General features: G+C 40.5%; 1 long non-coding RNA gene across 2 annotated transcripts in view; it reads left to right on the top strand.

Moving 5' to 3' along the window:
• The first annotated feature begins 1,266 nt into the window (after positions 1 to 1,266).
• LOC148224031 (uncharacterized) overlaps positions 1,267 to 16,775 on the top strand; it is a 297,652-nt gene continuing 282,143 nt past the window's right edge. For both annotated transcript variants that reach the window (XR_015803333.1, XR_015803332.1), the window contains exons 1-2: positions 1,267 to 1,676; positions 4,428 to 4,580. This is a non-coding gene — a long non-coding RNA (uncharacterized LOC148224031). The remainder of the gene's footprint in view (positions 1,677 to 4,427; positions 4,581 to 16,775) is intronic.

The following is a 16,775-nucleotide window of genomic DNA, read 5'->3' as shown; positions in this document are numbered from 1 at the left end:
AGTTACTACAAAGTATTAAGCCACTGCATGTCGGGTGCCACTATATAGCAGGGTTTATTCACACAGAAATTCAATTGGCTGATTATTAAATTATTGGTTAATGCAATTTAATAAAAAACCCTTCTTCTCTTTTTTCTTTCCTCTTCCTTTCTTTCATTGTTATTTTGAATTATAGCACTAAGAAAGTACTTTTCAAGTGGTTAACTTAAGTTTGCTTTCCAACATCTCTTTATTTGTGAAGAAATGAATTCAAAGGTTCTGTTTTCTTTTTAGTGCTTGTGAAAATGAAGGATAGTTGTGCCTGCACTACAAGAAGGGTGATTTAGGTAAATGTCTCTGAGGCAGCTTGAGTCAATTTAGCTTAGACTTGCCCTGAAATTCTCTATTGCTTTGCTGCAAATCTTCCCAAGAGAAAAGGTTTACTTTTGCTGAGCTCTATTGGAGTAGAAGGTAGTTTTGTTGGTGTCCTACATTATGGCTGACAAAAAGGGTAGAGAAAAATGCTACATTGAACCACATCAATGGAGAGGAGAAAAGATTTACTCACTTTTTCTCCACATGTTCAGTCTGGGGGTGATGGATGTCAGTTGTCATGTCTAAAATTCACATCAGACTTACCCAAGAAATCTATAGGGATTTTTTTTTTTTATTGATGGTTTTCCAAGACTTCCTCATTTCCAAAACACACACGAGAGATTTTTCCACAACTACTTGAGTGCAGATGCTAGAGCCCTACATTTTGGCTGACACATTGGTAAAATAAATGCCCAGGTCTACATTCAGCCCTAGCTTGGGAAGGCCTAAATATAAATTTATAGATGGAAAAAAGAAACAAACCAAACAAACAACCAAAAAAACCCTGCCTATTTCTCTGCCATTCAGACCATACTATCCTGAGAATGTGCTCCATATTTGCACCATGGAACATACAGGAAGTCAAAGCCCTGAGACAAAACAAGGGGAGAAGATTCAAGAGTAAAGAGTAAATGCTATTTTTCCATTACCATGGCATTGGTAATGGAGATTGGGAGAAATAAGTTGTGCCTGCACTTGGAACAGAGCCATTCCTTTGCTCATGCAGAGACATCTCTCAAGCCAGCTGTGCTGCCTCTGAGTTCCTTATTATCAACTCTTAGAAGCGTGGGGGGAAAGCAACAAAATCATGACAATGATAAATGCTGCTTCTTTACAGACTCACATGGTGCCAGCCCGGTTTGTGGTCCAAAAGCCCCACTGTGGTCTGGCTCCGAGTAAACAGAGTTATTAGCAGTCATGAGATGCTGAGAGGTTGGAGGTTCGAGCTGACCAGTTGTTACAGAAAAACAACAGATTCCTCCTCTTTTTTTTTTTTTTTTTTTTTTTTTTTTTTTGGCTCCTTTTATTGCTGAATCTTTCACACCGGAGAAGAGCATTGCTGTTGTCTGGTGGCTAAAAGCAAAACCACATAAAGAGGGAAGAGAAAGGAGAGTAAAACAAAGCTGTCTCTTGCCCCCAGCTCGTTAACAAATGCAGCAAGAGGTCCCCTAGGCACACCAGGTAGTGCCCTTGGGCTGGCACGGTGCCCATCTGTGCCATCTGCTGAGGATCAAGCCTTCCTCTGCTTCCCATCACGTAGAACCTGCTGCAGCCGGGCGCTGCTCTCCTGCTGAAATCGCTGCGGCACACAGCCAGCCCAGGTTAGCAGTTCCATAGCTTCTGCCATGAAAAAAGGGCAAGGGGTGGGGGGAAGGAGGGTGCATTGCATCTTTGTATTTTCACAGTTGTAATCTCTGTTATGGTATTTGTGAGTGTAATGGGACATTTCTCTAGCTATTTACAACAGGTCAGGGCAAGTGTCCTGCTTCCCATATGCCATCTCACTGAAATGGCTCTTTTTGTTTGCTGAATGCAACTTTAGGTGCAGGTTAGTGAAACAGCCACAGTGGAACCATTGATGTGATTACTGGGTTGAAGGAGAACAATAAATGAAAATATGTTGTGTATATTATGAGATGCAGGACTCAAAATGATGGACTGTCGTATAAAAGTGGAAACGAAATAGAAAATTGAGACCCAAAAAAAGGGCAGTAGTAAAAAGCTCAGTATTTTATTCCATGTCAGATGGTTTCTCTTCTATCTAAACTGGCATGTTTCCTACAACAATATGGTTTAAGGAAATAGCTGGCCCATCAGAATGTTTTCCTTCTGCTGTGCATCATCTGCCTGGCATTTTGCTCTGATCAGAAAGGTAGAGTATGAGAACAGAGGAAAGCTTGCAGGAAGAAAAATCCCATGCCTCTAAACAACAATGCAGCAGCTCCAAGCAAAGTCATAGAAGTATAAGAGAAATTCACTAGTAAGTTAAACATTGACATTTTCAAAGAGAGAAAATACATCCCAACTATCATAATTTCTTCCAGGTTTTACAAGGCCACAGCATCAGTACTTCAGATCAATAAGAATGTTAAGACTAGTGTCTGAGATTACAGTAAAGCCATCCAATTTCCAAAACACGAGGAATTTCCAACAATATTTTTAAAATCCATAGGTCTAGAAGTCTTGCATGTGAACAGAATCGTGTTGTTCTAGTCTTAAAAATTGAAAATATAAGATGGTACAAAATGTTTTGAAATGTTGTGTGACTGTCCGCTTGGATCAAATGCTGCTAAAAAAGCCTGTTAGGGTTAGAATATTAGGTTTCAGTTCAACTCTTGCTGGTCTGTGTTAAAGAATATTTTGATTCAAAGGCCCTTCTGTCTAAAAAACCTAACCACAGAAGAATTTAATTTTCAGTCTTATAAGCCTGGGTTCTTTGGAGAATTCTCGCCTCTGGTATTTTACCTTTTGGGGTTTTTTTCTGCTTGCAAAGTTGGAAATCTTGGAGACGCATCAAAATTAAAAGCACGATGGGCAAAAGAGGTGCTTTGCCAGGAATAGTGCAAGTTTTACATGATGTTACTTTTAGACTGCTTTTCTTTCAACTTGAATGGGCTCACTATACTTCAGAACACTTGCAAGAATAGCTCATGCATTGATATGTGATATTGGGTTTGAAGTGCTGGGCAGACACTTTAATAAATAGTGTGATATTTAAAGAGGATGAACACCAAGTGACACCTAGTGAGTTATTAACTTTATTTTGTTCATTTTGCCATCTGTCTTTCTTGCTCATGTTCTCAAATGCAGATCCAGCAGTCTAGCTGATTTTCACTGAAGCAGCTCCGATGGACGAAAACCAAAGTTTTCAAGGCAGACTTGCCAAATTTGCCAATGCTGATCTGGAAGTCAAATACCCAGGTGTTTAGAAGAGTGAAAATGCTGGAAAGGGAGTATCTCACTGAGAGTTTTGAGTCCTTTTCAAAAGCTAACGTTCATATTGCCACCTCTCCCTGAATCCTTTGAAAAATACAATTCTAAATGTGTATGTTTAAATGAGCATTTAAAAATTCGTCTTTGGGTTCTTTTTGGAAACAACTCTGCAGCTCTTTTGAACAGAGTTAAGGCAATTACCGCATCCCCTGAACTCTACTGACATGGTGCAGATAGGAAAAAAAGCCATCAATGCCTTGCATCAACACTTAATTGCATTTGACTAAAGCACACATTTGCTGGAAGCATGTACTACAAAATCCATGCAGATATAAGTTTAAAAATGTTGAAATGAATTGGTTTGGGCTTTTTACTTTTGCTAAAATACAAGTCAATGCTTTTACATTTATAAAACTTCATTTCTGTTTCAAGAGATTTCTTTGAGACTGTAACCAAAGCCAAAGAACAGATGTACCAGAACATGCACAGGAAAGAAACTCTTTTATTTTCACCCAAAATATATGGAAAACCCACAGTTTCTGATCTTGGTACAGCTGATTTACTAGTTTTAACTTGGCAATTTAAAGTCAGAGATTTATGTAGCTTTACTTTTACCAAAACCCTTGCTCTTATGTTGGTTCACTATTTTTTCCAGAGCAGGATGGCAGGATCAGAATCCTCAACTTTGCCATGGCAGCTGCTGCTTGAGCTGGACACCCAGCTGAGGAAGCAACCCCAGGAAAGGGTGCTCAGAGTAGTTCCTGCAGCTGAAGTAAGAGCCCACACCAACCCCAGGACTTGCCTGTGGGTCACCATACTGCTTTTGGTGGAGATTTTTATGGAGTTGTGGGACTTCAGGCTTGAAGGATTACATCGTGGTGAAGTCAAGTATTGCAGTTACTGTGGAGAGCACAGCACTTGGTCTGGGCTAACTAGAAATACTTCATTTCTGAGGAAAATGTCTCTTCAGCCTGATTTAAAGCACCCAGTTCAATGTCCACCAAGTGTTTCAGGTTGTTCATTTGGGGGTTGCTACTTTTGATTTTGCCCTTTTCACGTGCCATCACTAGACATTTCTTTTTGAACCCACTGGCATGCAGTGCTCCATCATATCTCATTTTTCACTTTGCCTTTCCTAGGCAAAACTGCTCATGAGACAACCAGAATTTGCAGTTTCCATCTGCCCCAAGCTGGACTTCGGAGGAGTAGCTGCAGGCTGCTGATGTCCTAAGAAGCACAGGATTTGGTGTCTGTCTGTGCCACACTGCCAAGAGTTCGTTTCTATCTTTCTGGTAAGTACATGGAATGCGGACACACATGTAGCTTTTGTGTAACTCTCCTTTAGGGGAGCATCTAAGTTCTTCTCCAAACACTCCTTTGAGGCTAAGTGTTGGCTGAGTACATTCCACAACAATCCTGCTCTGTGCTGGAAATGTTCATACAGTAAAATCTACTCAGGGCTTCTGCTAGTTTTGCTGGATAAGGTAGATGGAGTTGTGTGAAGAGCATGCAGCCTGAGCAGAGTTGTGTGGGGGCACTTGGGCTGACCTGTTCTAACTTCAGAGCTGTGCACAGAATTAAATGCTGCAGGGAGAACTGCAGGGCTCCTTTTCCTGAATGATAGAAGTCCCTCTTGACAGACACAGGGAAGCTGGAATTGCTGTATGGCCCCCTGTACTGATACAACACCTAACATTTAACCAACAGTTTAATTTTTCTGGGGAGAAAATGTCTCTAAAATTTCTGGGGAAAAAGTGAAATAAACCTTCAGAAAACTGCAGATGGAAAGCTTGTATTTATGTAAAATGGAAACATGCTGCGAATCATTGGAGAAAACCTATATTTTCTTGCCAATTATAACAATATTAGGTAGCAGTGAAGGTTTCCAAGGCAACCTGGCCACGGGTGCATTCATGTGGAGTGTGTGTGACTACCTGCTTTGTCAAGCCAATGGATGCATGTCAGAAGGTGGTGTGTGGGGGGAGTACAGATAATTTCATCAATCCACACTACAAAAACTATTTTAAAGCAGAGGGTTTGGGACTTTTTCTTACTTTTTCTTTTTTTTTTTTTTTTTAGTATTTCTGATTGTGCTGAACATTTCACTGCTTTTCTAAAATACGCAAGATGTAGGAATAGGCAAATATGTGGGAGCCAGGCTGAAGACACCTGGCTGGTGGAGTGTCCAGAGGGATGTTAGAGGAGGCTTTCTGGGCAAATTAGTATGAAGTCTGTTCATACATTCTGTGTGGATGCAAACAAATGTACAGCATCTTCCCCAAATAAACTTTCATCTTCCTTTTGCCTGAACTGACACCAGCCTGTATTTCCCAAGGTGTTAAACCAAAGGAGTTCTACCAACACTTCAGGTTTCTTGCCTTCAATTGCAGAGCTTGATACCATTTTCTTTTTGCCTGCCCCTCATTTCTCTGCAACACATCTTTATTTGGTGTATTGGAGCTTTCCTGGCCTCTCCAGCTGTCCTGTGAATCACAGAGAGCAAAACACACAGTGGTCCTCCCATATGTTTTCTTCAGGCCATCACTCTTGTTTCCTCTGAAGAGCCATTGAAGTTAAATGTTGTGTGAGGATCCAGCTGTCAGTCTCCAGGGAATTCACTGCCTTGTCTTTGAGCTTTTAAAAACTTTCAAGAACTGCAGATTAGGTTTATTTAGGGAAAAAAAACCATCCGGGCTGCCCAATACCTGATACAGCTGTCAGGAAAATGAAAAAACCAGCCCCATAGCCACCCAAGGGAACTGAGAAAGCAATATGGGTCATGTTCATCAGCCTTGACTGCTTTCCAGGTTGCTAAGGCAGCTGTGACACAGTCGTGATGTAGAGTCCATCCCTTGCTTTAGCTGGTCTGGTAAACTGAGCCTGCAGGTCTGAGCTGACACCACTGGCAGCAGGGAAGATCACCAGGGGTCGCAGTTGTAGCCTGAGATTTGGCCAGAAATTTCCACTGTTCTTCAGTAGCAGTCACCTTTCCAAATTTGTTTTGCTTCAGGAAAGGGCTAAGAGAATTCCTAACTATCTTTCTCTAAACCCAAACTGTTGCGGTACTGAGTTCACTGTAACTTTGCAGCTTCCCCTGGGAATTAAAAGCAGTCACAGGAGGTGTTCAGTGAGCAGCTACTCATTGAAAAATCCCTGTGTGATGCCTGCTGGCTCTGGCATGAGGGCTCCAACCACACTGAAACTGTGCACAGCCACATTTCTTACTCAGCCTTGCTTTCAGAGCACCCACGGCAGCTGCTGTGTGCAGCCAATGTCAATCACACCCTGAGCACCCAGAAGTAAGCTTGAGTGAGAAATTAAGATGCTGGGGATTTGTGCTTAAATTATTGCACCTAACTGTTGCCTTTTACCGTGGATTACAAAATGTCCTCTGTGCATGGAGATGTGTATGCTCACACACATCTGACTCAGCTCCAGAGCTCACACTTTTGTGCAGTGAGAACCCACCCAGCTAACCAAGCCAGGAAAATGTACCCATCTACCTTCCCTGAGATTTTCCTCTGCACTGGCTGTCCTGAAATTGTAGGCATAAACCTGGTTTTTCCTTGCTTGTGGGCAAGGGAAGATAAAACTTGGAAAGAGCCAGGCCAGATTGTGTCCTTTCAGTACCTTAAAAGGGGCCTGCAAGAAAGCTGGAGAGGGACTTTCTACCATGACATGGAGTGGTAAGACAAGGAGAAATGGCTTTAACCTGACATAGTAGGTTTAGATCAGATATTAGGAAGAAATTTGCTACTGTGGGGATGGTGAGGCACTGGAATTGGTGTCTCAGAGAAGAGGTGGGTGCCCAATCCCTGGACATTGATGGAAGGCATCTAAATGTGGCAGTAGCTCTTAAGAACTAAATATGTTATTGAATACTTTGGCCCAAGTGATTCAGGTGCTCCTAACACTTAAATCTTGTGTTCAAGCCTCTCAGCCCCCTTAGGGTTCCACATTATTTGTTATTTTGGGTTCCAGAGAAAGGTGCATCAAGCTCTTGCCCCTGGAGGCAAAATCAAACACAGGATTGAATTGCCTTTCCTTTTTACAATATGGGACACTTGACAGAGCTACAGAAATCCCATTTGAAAAACGATAGCTGTTGATTTTCTGCTTGCTGAGAATTATTAGTATTTTTTCTATCCTGCAAAACCAGCCATTAAATCAGCAAAGTGCTTTGGCATTAAAACCATTTGGAAAGTAAAATATACTGCTTCTTCTTGTTGAACTGCAAATGTTCAGTTGCAAAGTTTAGCGAAAATTTAAAAGTACGAATAATTATCTTAATTTGAAAGACATTTTACAAGTAAACATACTACAATTGTAGCTACAAATCAGATAATTGCTGAACATTTTAAAACCCAGGAGGATAAAATTAAAAACAATAAAATCAAATTTAAGTCCAAACAAATTACAGGGGAATTCTAAGTAGAAGGTTCATATTATTGATTTTTTTTATGGACCATTTCTTTATCTCTAAAACCTCAAATATCACATAGTGGTCTCTATGTTATAATATTTAAATGAGCATATACTTTAACATAAAGTGGTTTACAGTCAGTTTTTCTATTACTAGATAAGAAATGTATCCATGAAACATAAAAAGGTCAACTACTTCAATAAAATAACTTTTGAAAATAATACAGTTTTACAGCCATACATAAATATATGTATTTTATTATGTCAAAGAATATGAAAGAATATAGTTCTGTATTAAACTGCAAGACTTTCAAGAGGGATGCATTAGCTTTAAACTGGGATATATGATCATTGAAATACATTATCTCTGCTTTGGACTTTACATTTCCAAGCGAAAGGGTTTTCTTCTCCCTACTTCCCATCTTTTTTCCCCACTGATAAGAGTTTATCAAAGTACTAATGTGTCGCTATGTATTTTAGTAATGACTAGTTAGAAAACTGGGGGCTGTGTTGGCCCCTGCATTGTGTCCAAGCCAGTGGCCCAGCTCTGCCACTCCAGGAAAGCCCAGCTGTTCTGATCCATGCTCTGGGAGGGTGGCAGCTGGGACAGGGAGCAAAGCTGAAGAGCAGCCCCAGTGCAGGTGACAGAGAGGATCTGGAAATATCCCCAGCCGAGATGGGACTTTGACTGAGAGGGACATGCAAAGAGACAGTGCTTAGGTTAGTGGATGGGGAGCATTCATCAGAATTCCCTGAGAAGGTAGAAGGAAAGGGAGAAGTGGCCAGAAAATACATTTTGTTTATGTATATGGCCCTCCCACCTGTGACAAAGTATGGCTTGGTCTGAGCTGATCTTCAGAGAAGTTCCAAGTCCCTGGATGGGTTTTATAACTTCTGACAAGTCTAGAGCAGCCCAGATATCTCTGCAGAGCTGCCAGCTAGTTCCTTCTGTACAGGCTGCCAGCATGTCCCCCTTGACCACGGTATCCCAGGAATTCAGGTTGCCAAAATATCCACTGTTCCACAGCTAACTAATATCTCTAGGCCATACCCAACCTGAGTTTTAATCAACTAATTAAAAGGGTAAGCTTATTTCCAAGGAGCAGCTGTTCACAGAGTTGGGAGGTAGAAGCAAGGTAAAAAGCATTCCCATTCCCTACACATCCTTCCTCTGAAGCAATCAATAAGTTTAATTAGAGTGGTTAGGAATGAACTATGAAAGCAGCAAAGTTAGTATGAGATAAATTAGGGAAATATTGGGACAGGATATATATTTTTGACATTTTTAACAGAAATCTGACGTAGGTAATTGCCAGTGCTGCTTGTTATGAAGGGGAGGAGTGGGTGCATCAGGGCCTCTCAGCAGTGGAAGGAAAGTCTCTTATAATCCATCCATTTCACACACTGTAACTGCAGTCTCCATAAGTAATTGGAGGGGACTGTGGTGTAACACCCACACCACCCTGCTTGAAAATACTGGTGTTCTCTTGCTGATTACCCCTGAAGTCAATGGGTAACATACAGGTTTGGTACAATGCAGTATGATATAATCCTCCTGCCTGCAAGTCATTGCAATTTACACTTCACTGCTTTCTAGTACAGAAAGAAATCAGTCCAAAATAAGCCACATCTCTTCCATTCCCTCTTACAGCTGTGCTGGAGTATGAATCTTAAAAATGTTTAAATACATATTTTTAAGGAGTTTGTCTCTCAAATGATGGGCACAATTCTAAGATATGGAGGTTCTACTGTAGGGATCATTTATAACTGCAGTCATTGCCTTCCTAGAGAAAGAATTTTAAGAAAACACTCTATTTTTGAGTCAGATTTTGTTTGTGGTGAGGCTGTTTATACTTTTGAAGTTATGCATGTTCTTATGAGACTTTCCTCAGTTTGGGTAAAAGTGATAGAGACAGAGCTGAGAGGAGCATCCATAGCAAATATCTTTGTGAAAAATGCTATAGATCTGTTGATACCAGAGTGTTTTGTGGGCATAACCTTTTAGTTCTTTTAGTGTAGTAAAACTGTATGAAATTTTGTCTGAGGCACTGAACTCAAAAATTTTATTAGCTGAAACATCTGAACTTCTGGTTTAAAATTGCTCCTTGCATCCATGTTTTTTGTATTCAATGGAGACACTTCAAAGCAAAACGCCTTGCATTTTAGTGGGGTTTTTGCTGAAAGGAAAGAGTTCATTTAGTGTGGAGGAGAGAAAAGATTGGATTATTTAGTCTAAAGGAGAGAACATGATGGAGGACATTTTTCCAAATAGATAAAAGGCTGCTGCAGTAAGGAAGGCAATAAATCTGCTCTCCATGTTCAGGGTGGATACATGAAGAAATAATGGGACTCTAATAGCAGAGAAAGAAAAAAAAACAAAACATCAAGCTAAGCATTAGGAAAATATTCTACTGGTAAGACTATAGCTCTTGGAGAATTCTGCCTGACTGGAGATCTCCACCAAAGTGTCTCAAACCAGGTTTTGAGGTAAAGCACGCTCAGGATAACAGAAAGGACTTGTTCTGCTTGTGCTAAGGGCTGTTTTCTTAAAGATAAAGCACTACTAATATGGAAAGAGTCTGGTAAGAGATTGTAGGTGCAGCAAGCAGACTCTCAAAGAGAGTTTCCTTTGGACATCAGTGGCTTTGGCAGACTGGTGTGGCTGTCCCCAGGCTTTGCACGTGCCTTGCCTGTATGTGGTGTGTACGTGCACAGGCACAGATGGGGCTGGCAGAGGCAAAATACTTCTTTTAATCCTTCTAAGAAATGACAAATTAAGATGTGATTATAGAACTGTTAAAAAGGAATTACCACAGAGGAATTTCCAGATGGTCATGTGGAATTATTATTGAAGAGTGAACAGCAAGGTTATTTATCCAAGTATAGTTCTTCTCTTTGTTTCGGGTTGGACAGTCCCATTTTGTCTTCCAGGCCATGTAATAATTTCTTATTCATTCCAGTTACAACTACCTTTCTGCCTGCTAGTTCCATTTTCTTGTCCAGTGCTGATAATATTCTTTTAAACCTAATTCCTCAAGAATATAAAATGATGGGCTCAGTTTCTTCCCTGCTGTAGAAAATAACCTTGGGACTTTGTTGGCTGGTGCTAAGCTTATTTGACTGAGTGTAAGGGATGCTTTGGTACTGTTCTGTGGAGCAACGTGCAATTCTGCATAATAGGGTATCAGAGCAAATCACTGCTGATAACCTTCTAGGTTAATTGCTGTGCAAAGAGTGCCTTGGATCAACACATTATGTTAAATCCCAGAATACACTCTGGCTATCTCTTCACTGTGACTCTATGGGGCTTTCAATTGTTATTTATGCGTGATAGATGACACTTATTTCCAAGCTACCTCAGTGATTTAGACACAACAGTTTAACTATTTTGCAGGAGCTCATCCCTGTAGATGAGTCTGGAATAATATACATTGCAAATGTTTCTACATATTCCAGGTAATGCATAGATAATTCCCTACTCCTTTTTCTTATGAAAGCTTTTAAATCCTTATTTGTTCTATCTGCATTTTTTATAAGTCTTTTAAGTGCTGAGCACTGCACTTGAGTCTCAGAGGTGACCATGAGATCCTGATGGAAATTCTCATCAAATTGGAGGTGTATTTGATAGAGTGTCCAAATGCTGTGTTTATTCCAGACGGTCCTCTAGGAGATGATCCCAGGTATGGAGAAAGATTTCAGTCAAATCAATGGAAAAAATCTTGTTGTCACTCCTTTGGCTCAGGCCCACAGAAGCTCCAGAAATCAAAACCCTTTCAGAGCATGGGACTTGTGGCTGCTGAGGATTAGGCTGTATTGCAATTTTACTAGGAAAAATTTCTCAAGGTGTTTCACAGGAACTGGATTCACATTCTTATTGAATTTTGTGGCAAATTAGATTTTGCTACTTTTGAAAAAATATGTCTTTATGATCCAACTGGATCAATGCTATTGTGGTCCTGAAAGGCACGCTGCTAACACAGCATCGAGCTTCCCTAGGTTAAAATAACACAGCGTAACAAAATAATGTACTAAAAGGTAGGACTGAGCTGGCTCTTGTTCACAAATTCACTGGCCATGTGGCATGTGGCAAGAGGAACTCTGGTGGCTTGTTCTATACTTCTTCACTATTCACACTGCTTGTGTTCAGTCTCCTTTTTCATTAGGTCTTGCACTTCCAAATCACAACATTGTTCACAACCTTTTAAATATTCTTGCCATGGCAAATTACAAGGGAAGGCGGCTTCTGTTTCTTTTTTAATATCTTTCCCAATAAATTGTGCCTCTGCAATGCTCTTTCTGTATTTATTACTGTATCACTCACAGCTTCACTTTTTGTTGTCTCACACCTCCTTGTCTGCAGTATTCCATCCATAGTAATGAAGGATGTGACTGAATTTACATCACCTTATGATGCAGGAGTAGGGAAGGAAGGGAGACAATGCTGCACACACCCTGCTCATCTCAGAAAAATGCTCTGTGTACACAACATGCAGTTAGTTCAGCTGTAGTAAAAAACAAAGAAAATGCTGTTTTCTTACATTGCAGTCAGATAGAAGCTATTATAAAAACTTCCACTATTGGCATCAAAATAAATCTTGGCTTCCAGATAAAGCAGTATAAGTTTTCTTCACAGGTTCATAGAGTAGCTCCCAATTTACATCTTATATACAGAATCTGTGGAAGGAATGTGTATTAACTTTTTCATCAAAATGTTGATCTTTGCTTTGTAGCCTGTGAGGCTTTCCATCTCTTCTTTATTGCTTTCAAGGTTGGTAGTGTGCTCACAGTGAGGACTGCTAAAAGTTATTTTTCCTTAATCCTTCTCTATCACATGCTTGGACCTAGAGTCTAAGCCTAGCTTATAGACTTTAAAGTTAACCTTAAGCATTCATGAAAGAAACTTACTGCAAATATAACACTGGCCACTGTAGCTTCTTTGTTTATCATTTAAAATTTTATGGTTTTTTGGAGGGGATCTAAAACAAAATATCATTTGAAGTCATAAAATGCCCATCTGTGAAAGAAGTAATGTAGCTCAAAGTACAATGTAGACGCGGGAGTAAACAGCTCTGGCAATGAAGTGCTCTCAACTACCCTTGCCATGTAGAATGACTAGCCTGATAAAATCATACTTACCAGCTCACACAAATGAGCAGAAAGGTTTCAGTAAAATGCAGGACTTTTCTGATAAATTGCAACTATTTCCATGGAAATAATAAGGATTTTGCTACTTGGGTTATTTCTGTGGATCTGTTGTGTCACTGCTATATACTCTTTTCAAGTTGCACTTGTATGAAAGATTTTACTGGCTGGAAATCATGATTTCTAGTTCGAGTAAAGGTTTTGTAGAGAACATTTGCTGATCCTGATCACATCTTGGTATAATACAGCTCTTTTACTAAATTTAGATTGTAGACTTGTTTGCACTTAGGCCAGAGTTGAGGATTATCCCATAAAGGATAGGTTTACATTCTAATCTAATGAGAAGAAAGAAAATATTAGAGGGTGGCATTCACTGGTAAATTAGGAATATCCTTCATTTGTGGTAAAAGTTAACACTATAGGGAAATGTATACTGTATTACCAGTGGTTTTCTTCTTATACCCTGTGTATTTCTCCACACTTTCTTCTATCTCTCAATTTTTGTAGAACAGTCCATCAAGAATTTTTCTAGTGATTGATAGCCTGAGATTGGGCATTTAAACTTGTGGAATGGTATAGTGTATTAGGTGTGCTGCAATTTTTATTTGGATGGAGGCTTTCAAAGCAAACTTTCACCTGTAGTAAAAAGTTTTGGGCATGTTATGAGTCAGCAAACCATATTATTCTTAACAGGCAAAAGAGGGAAGCTACTCTTTTCACCAGAATCTGACACAAGTGAGGGGACTGCACAAGAATTTTGCAAACTTGAAAAAGCGTGGAAGAAGTAATCATTGTTATGTGCTGGAAATGACAGGTGCAGAGCAACAACCAGCCACCTCAACAGAGTCAGAAATGGCTGGGAAGGTTCCAAAGTATATTTGCAGCTGAACTGTGGGTAGAGATGCTGCCATGATCAGTCCCTCAGTCATTGAAAGGATGACTGTGCCTACCTCAGTGTCACATGCTTCTTCTGTAAGTTTTGGGATGCAATAGGCTACAAGGAACAGGCAACCAGTCCTTTAGACCCACACAGCTCAATCTACTCCGGTCCCTTTGCAGGCTGTCCTGGCTAAAATCCTGAAGCTGCGCTGCTAATCTGTCCCAGCTCTGATGCATCATGGCCCTGCATAGAGGCACCTGAATCAGCTACCTCAGGCTCCTTGTGCTGCAGGTACTGCAGGTTGCCTGTTGGGCTGCTTTAGCTGCTGATATATCACAGGACTTTGATGTCCACATTCTGGTTTAAAACAGTTTTGTGACTACTCTGACCCTCCTGTGGTGAGACTTAATACCCATGAACCTTCTTGGGAGGGAAAAGACCACACTGAGGTATCTGGGCTCCTTGTTACAAAATGCCTCTAAACTCAGCTTTACAGAGGCAGGAATGACCATGGATTAGAGCTACATGAAACAAGGAATAGAGGAAAGACAAGTGGTTTTGGTGTATGGATATGTCTTCAGGGGAATGACCTACAGAGAAACTGTGCAGAGAAAGGAGTATTTGATAATGGCTAACACTCAGTGAGCAGTCAAATCCAATGAAGATATGCCTTAGAAATCAGGTGTGCTACATGAAAGAGAAGTGCAGTAAATTACCAATGCTTTCCTCAATATAATAAATGCTTTTTAACAGATTAGGCAGACTATGATGCTGCACAAGGACCTATCTTTCATAGCTTTAGTTTTATAATGAGACCACAGCAACTACCTTTTGTTACGAGGGAAAAAAAAGTGCTTTCTTTGAACATAAGTGCTAGTAGTTGCATAATATGAAACTTACTGATGCATATAATGGTAGCATTGGGCCGTCTGAGCACAATGTACGCTTTAAAATTAATCTCTGCACAGATCAGCAAGCACATGCAGATTCTCCCATGTTGACAAGAGCAGTGCACTTCTTTAGGAGAAGCCAAACTTTCAAAGCCTGGCAGCTGGAGTTTGCAAGCTTGTTGTTCCGTTATTAACTCTGTAAGCCTTAGGGAAGGGGTAATGGATGAGATGATCCCATGAGGTCTGTCCCAGACCTACTTTGTTTGGTTTCATGGTTCCTAACCAAGCAAGCAATAAGCACAAGTGTTCTCTGAAATGAGCAGAGGGAAAGAGATGTGTATTAGTTATGCAAGATACTCTGTTCAGTTTAAAGCCATGTAGCCCATTCCAGAGTTCAGCAAAGAACAGGGGCAAGGAGCCACAGCCACAAGGATGGCGCTTGGAGGGACCCTGTGACCCCTGGTGATGCTGAATGTAATTTGAGGGAAAACACAAGACTGTAAAGAATTTATTTCAAGGGAGTGAGTTTGGGCAGGACAAGACTGTTAGGGAGAGCCTCTCCCAAGAGACCTGAAATGAGCAGACCTTGCCAACACTGCTTATCAAAATCTCATTTATTTTCCACAAGAAAAAGTGGCATTTTACAGGGATACCAAAATCATTCAACTTATATTGTAAATATGGGGAATTTGAATCCCAATGGCAGAAATATACTGGGTTTCCCTGTTGCTGACTTGTGTGCTGTGATCCTTTAGGGAGTGTAGGTCTGGGGGGAGAGGTCAAGCTCCTACTCAGGGCAAGGCCAGAACTGCATCCAACCATGTTTGCTTGGGGCTTTGTCGTCTTGGGACGTGAAAGCCCCTGAGGTCTGAGATTCCTGTGCTTGCCCATCCTCCCAGTGAGTACAATTCAATCCATTAACTGCTCTCAGGACTGGGATTGCCAGAGATTAACTAAGCCTGCCTGCAGACTGTAGCTGTATCTCACCTCTTTGCAGACCGTTTGGTGCTCCAGCTGTCATCTTCAACCACCCCTTGCAGCTTGCCTTGAAGAGACTTTTCTTGCATATTTGGTGGTTTCAAGTAAGAGCTCCCCCTTTTCCCCCCCTCTTTTTATAGAAAAGGAAGGGCAAATTTTTTTAGAATGAAATCTGTCCCAGTCTTTTGCAGTCCTTTGACTACAACAATGCATTTCTGTGTTTCTCCCTTTGCCTTCTTCCAACAAATCAAGAAGCCTTTGGTTCAAATTTTAAATGGAACCCAGATGATTTGTAGGCATTTTGTTACTCATTGTAGAATATTTCTACATGCATGAGCTCAGGTCAGAATTTTCCTTGTGTCTAGAAGAATGAGCTATCTTTCCCCATCAGCTTTCAGGGGCTTTCGGGCATACATGAAAATACTCTGAGTGATTTAGGTACCTACTGAAAGCCATTCAGACAGAGGACCTATTGCACTTTTAAAAACGGGACTTTCTTCACTGTGTTAAAAATCCCAGCTGCGACAGCTGTGGTGATAAGATGTTAAGTTGAACTCTGCCTTTTTGTAAAGCAGGATAGTTTTTCTCTGTCTTCTGGCAGATATGCAATGCAGAAAAACAAGTCATTAAAAGATTCATTTGTAAGGATAAACAGAATTGACAAATAAAGCTGTTTCGTGAAACTAGGCTGAAAAAGTATTTTTTTCTTGGGAGGTGATGATAGATTTCAAAGCTCAGTCCGTGCTACCTAATGTCTAAACCACAATTCTTCCCCCAATTAGCTGTTTGTAAGGCAGTGCCATCTTCCACTTGTCACATTATAGACTTTATTCAAATGAAATACCTGAAAGAAAAACCTCCAACCTGTCCAGTACTACCGAGCAGAATTCTATTATGTAAATCTACTTCCATATTTTGGGAACAAATGATAGGCAGGACATGAAATGGAAAAATAAATTATACGTACACAAGTAAAAGATCAGTCAGGCAATGTACTGAGGTATCATTAGGGCTGATGAATCACTATTATCATTATAAAAATAACATATAATGCTTCAAATCCTGCATCGTGGTTGACTTCTTTGCTGATGAATATTTATGCAGTTTCTTTTGTTTCTTTGTGTGTCTAACAGATGCCAAGCTAAGTTCAATAGATAAATTGCATCTCTGTGAAC

This window comes from Sturnus vulgaris, chromosome 4 (genome assembly GCF_052056855.1).
Source record: "Sturnus vulgaris isolate bStuVul1 chromosome 4, bStuVul1.hap1, whole genome shotgun sequence".
NCBI classification, from domain to species: domain Eukaryota; kingdom Metazoa; phylum Chordata; class Aves; order Passeriformes; family Sturnidae; genus Sturnus; species Sturnus vulgaris.
This window is presented reverse-complemented; position numbering and strand designations above follow the sequence as displayed.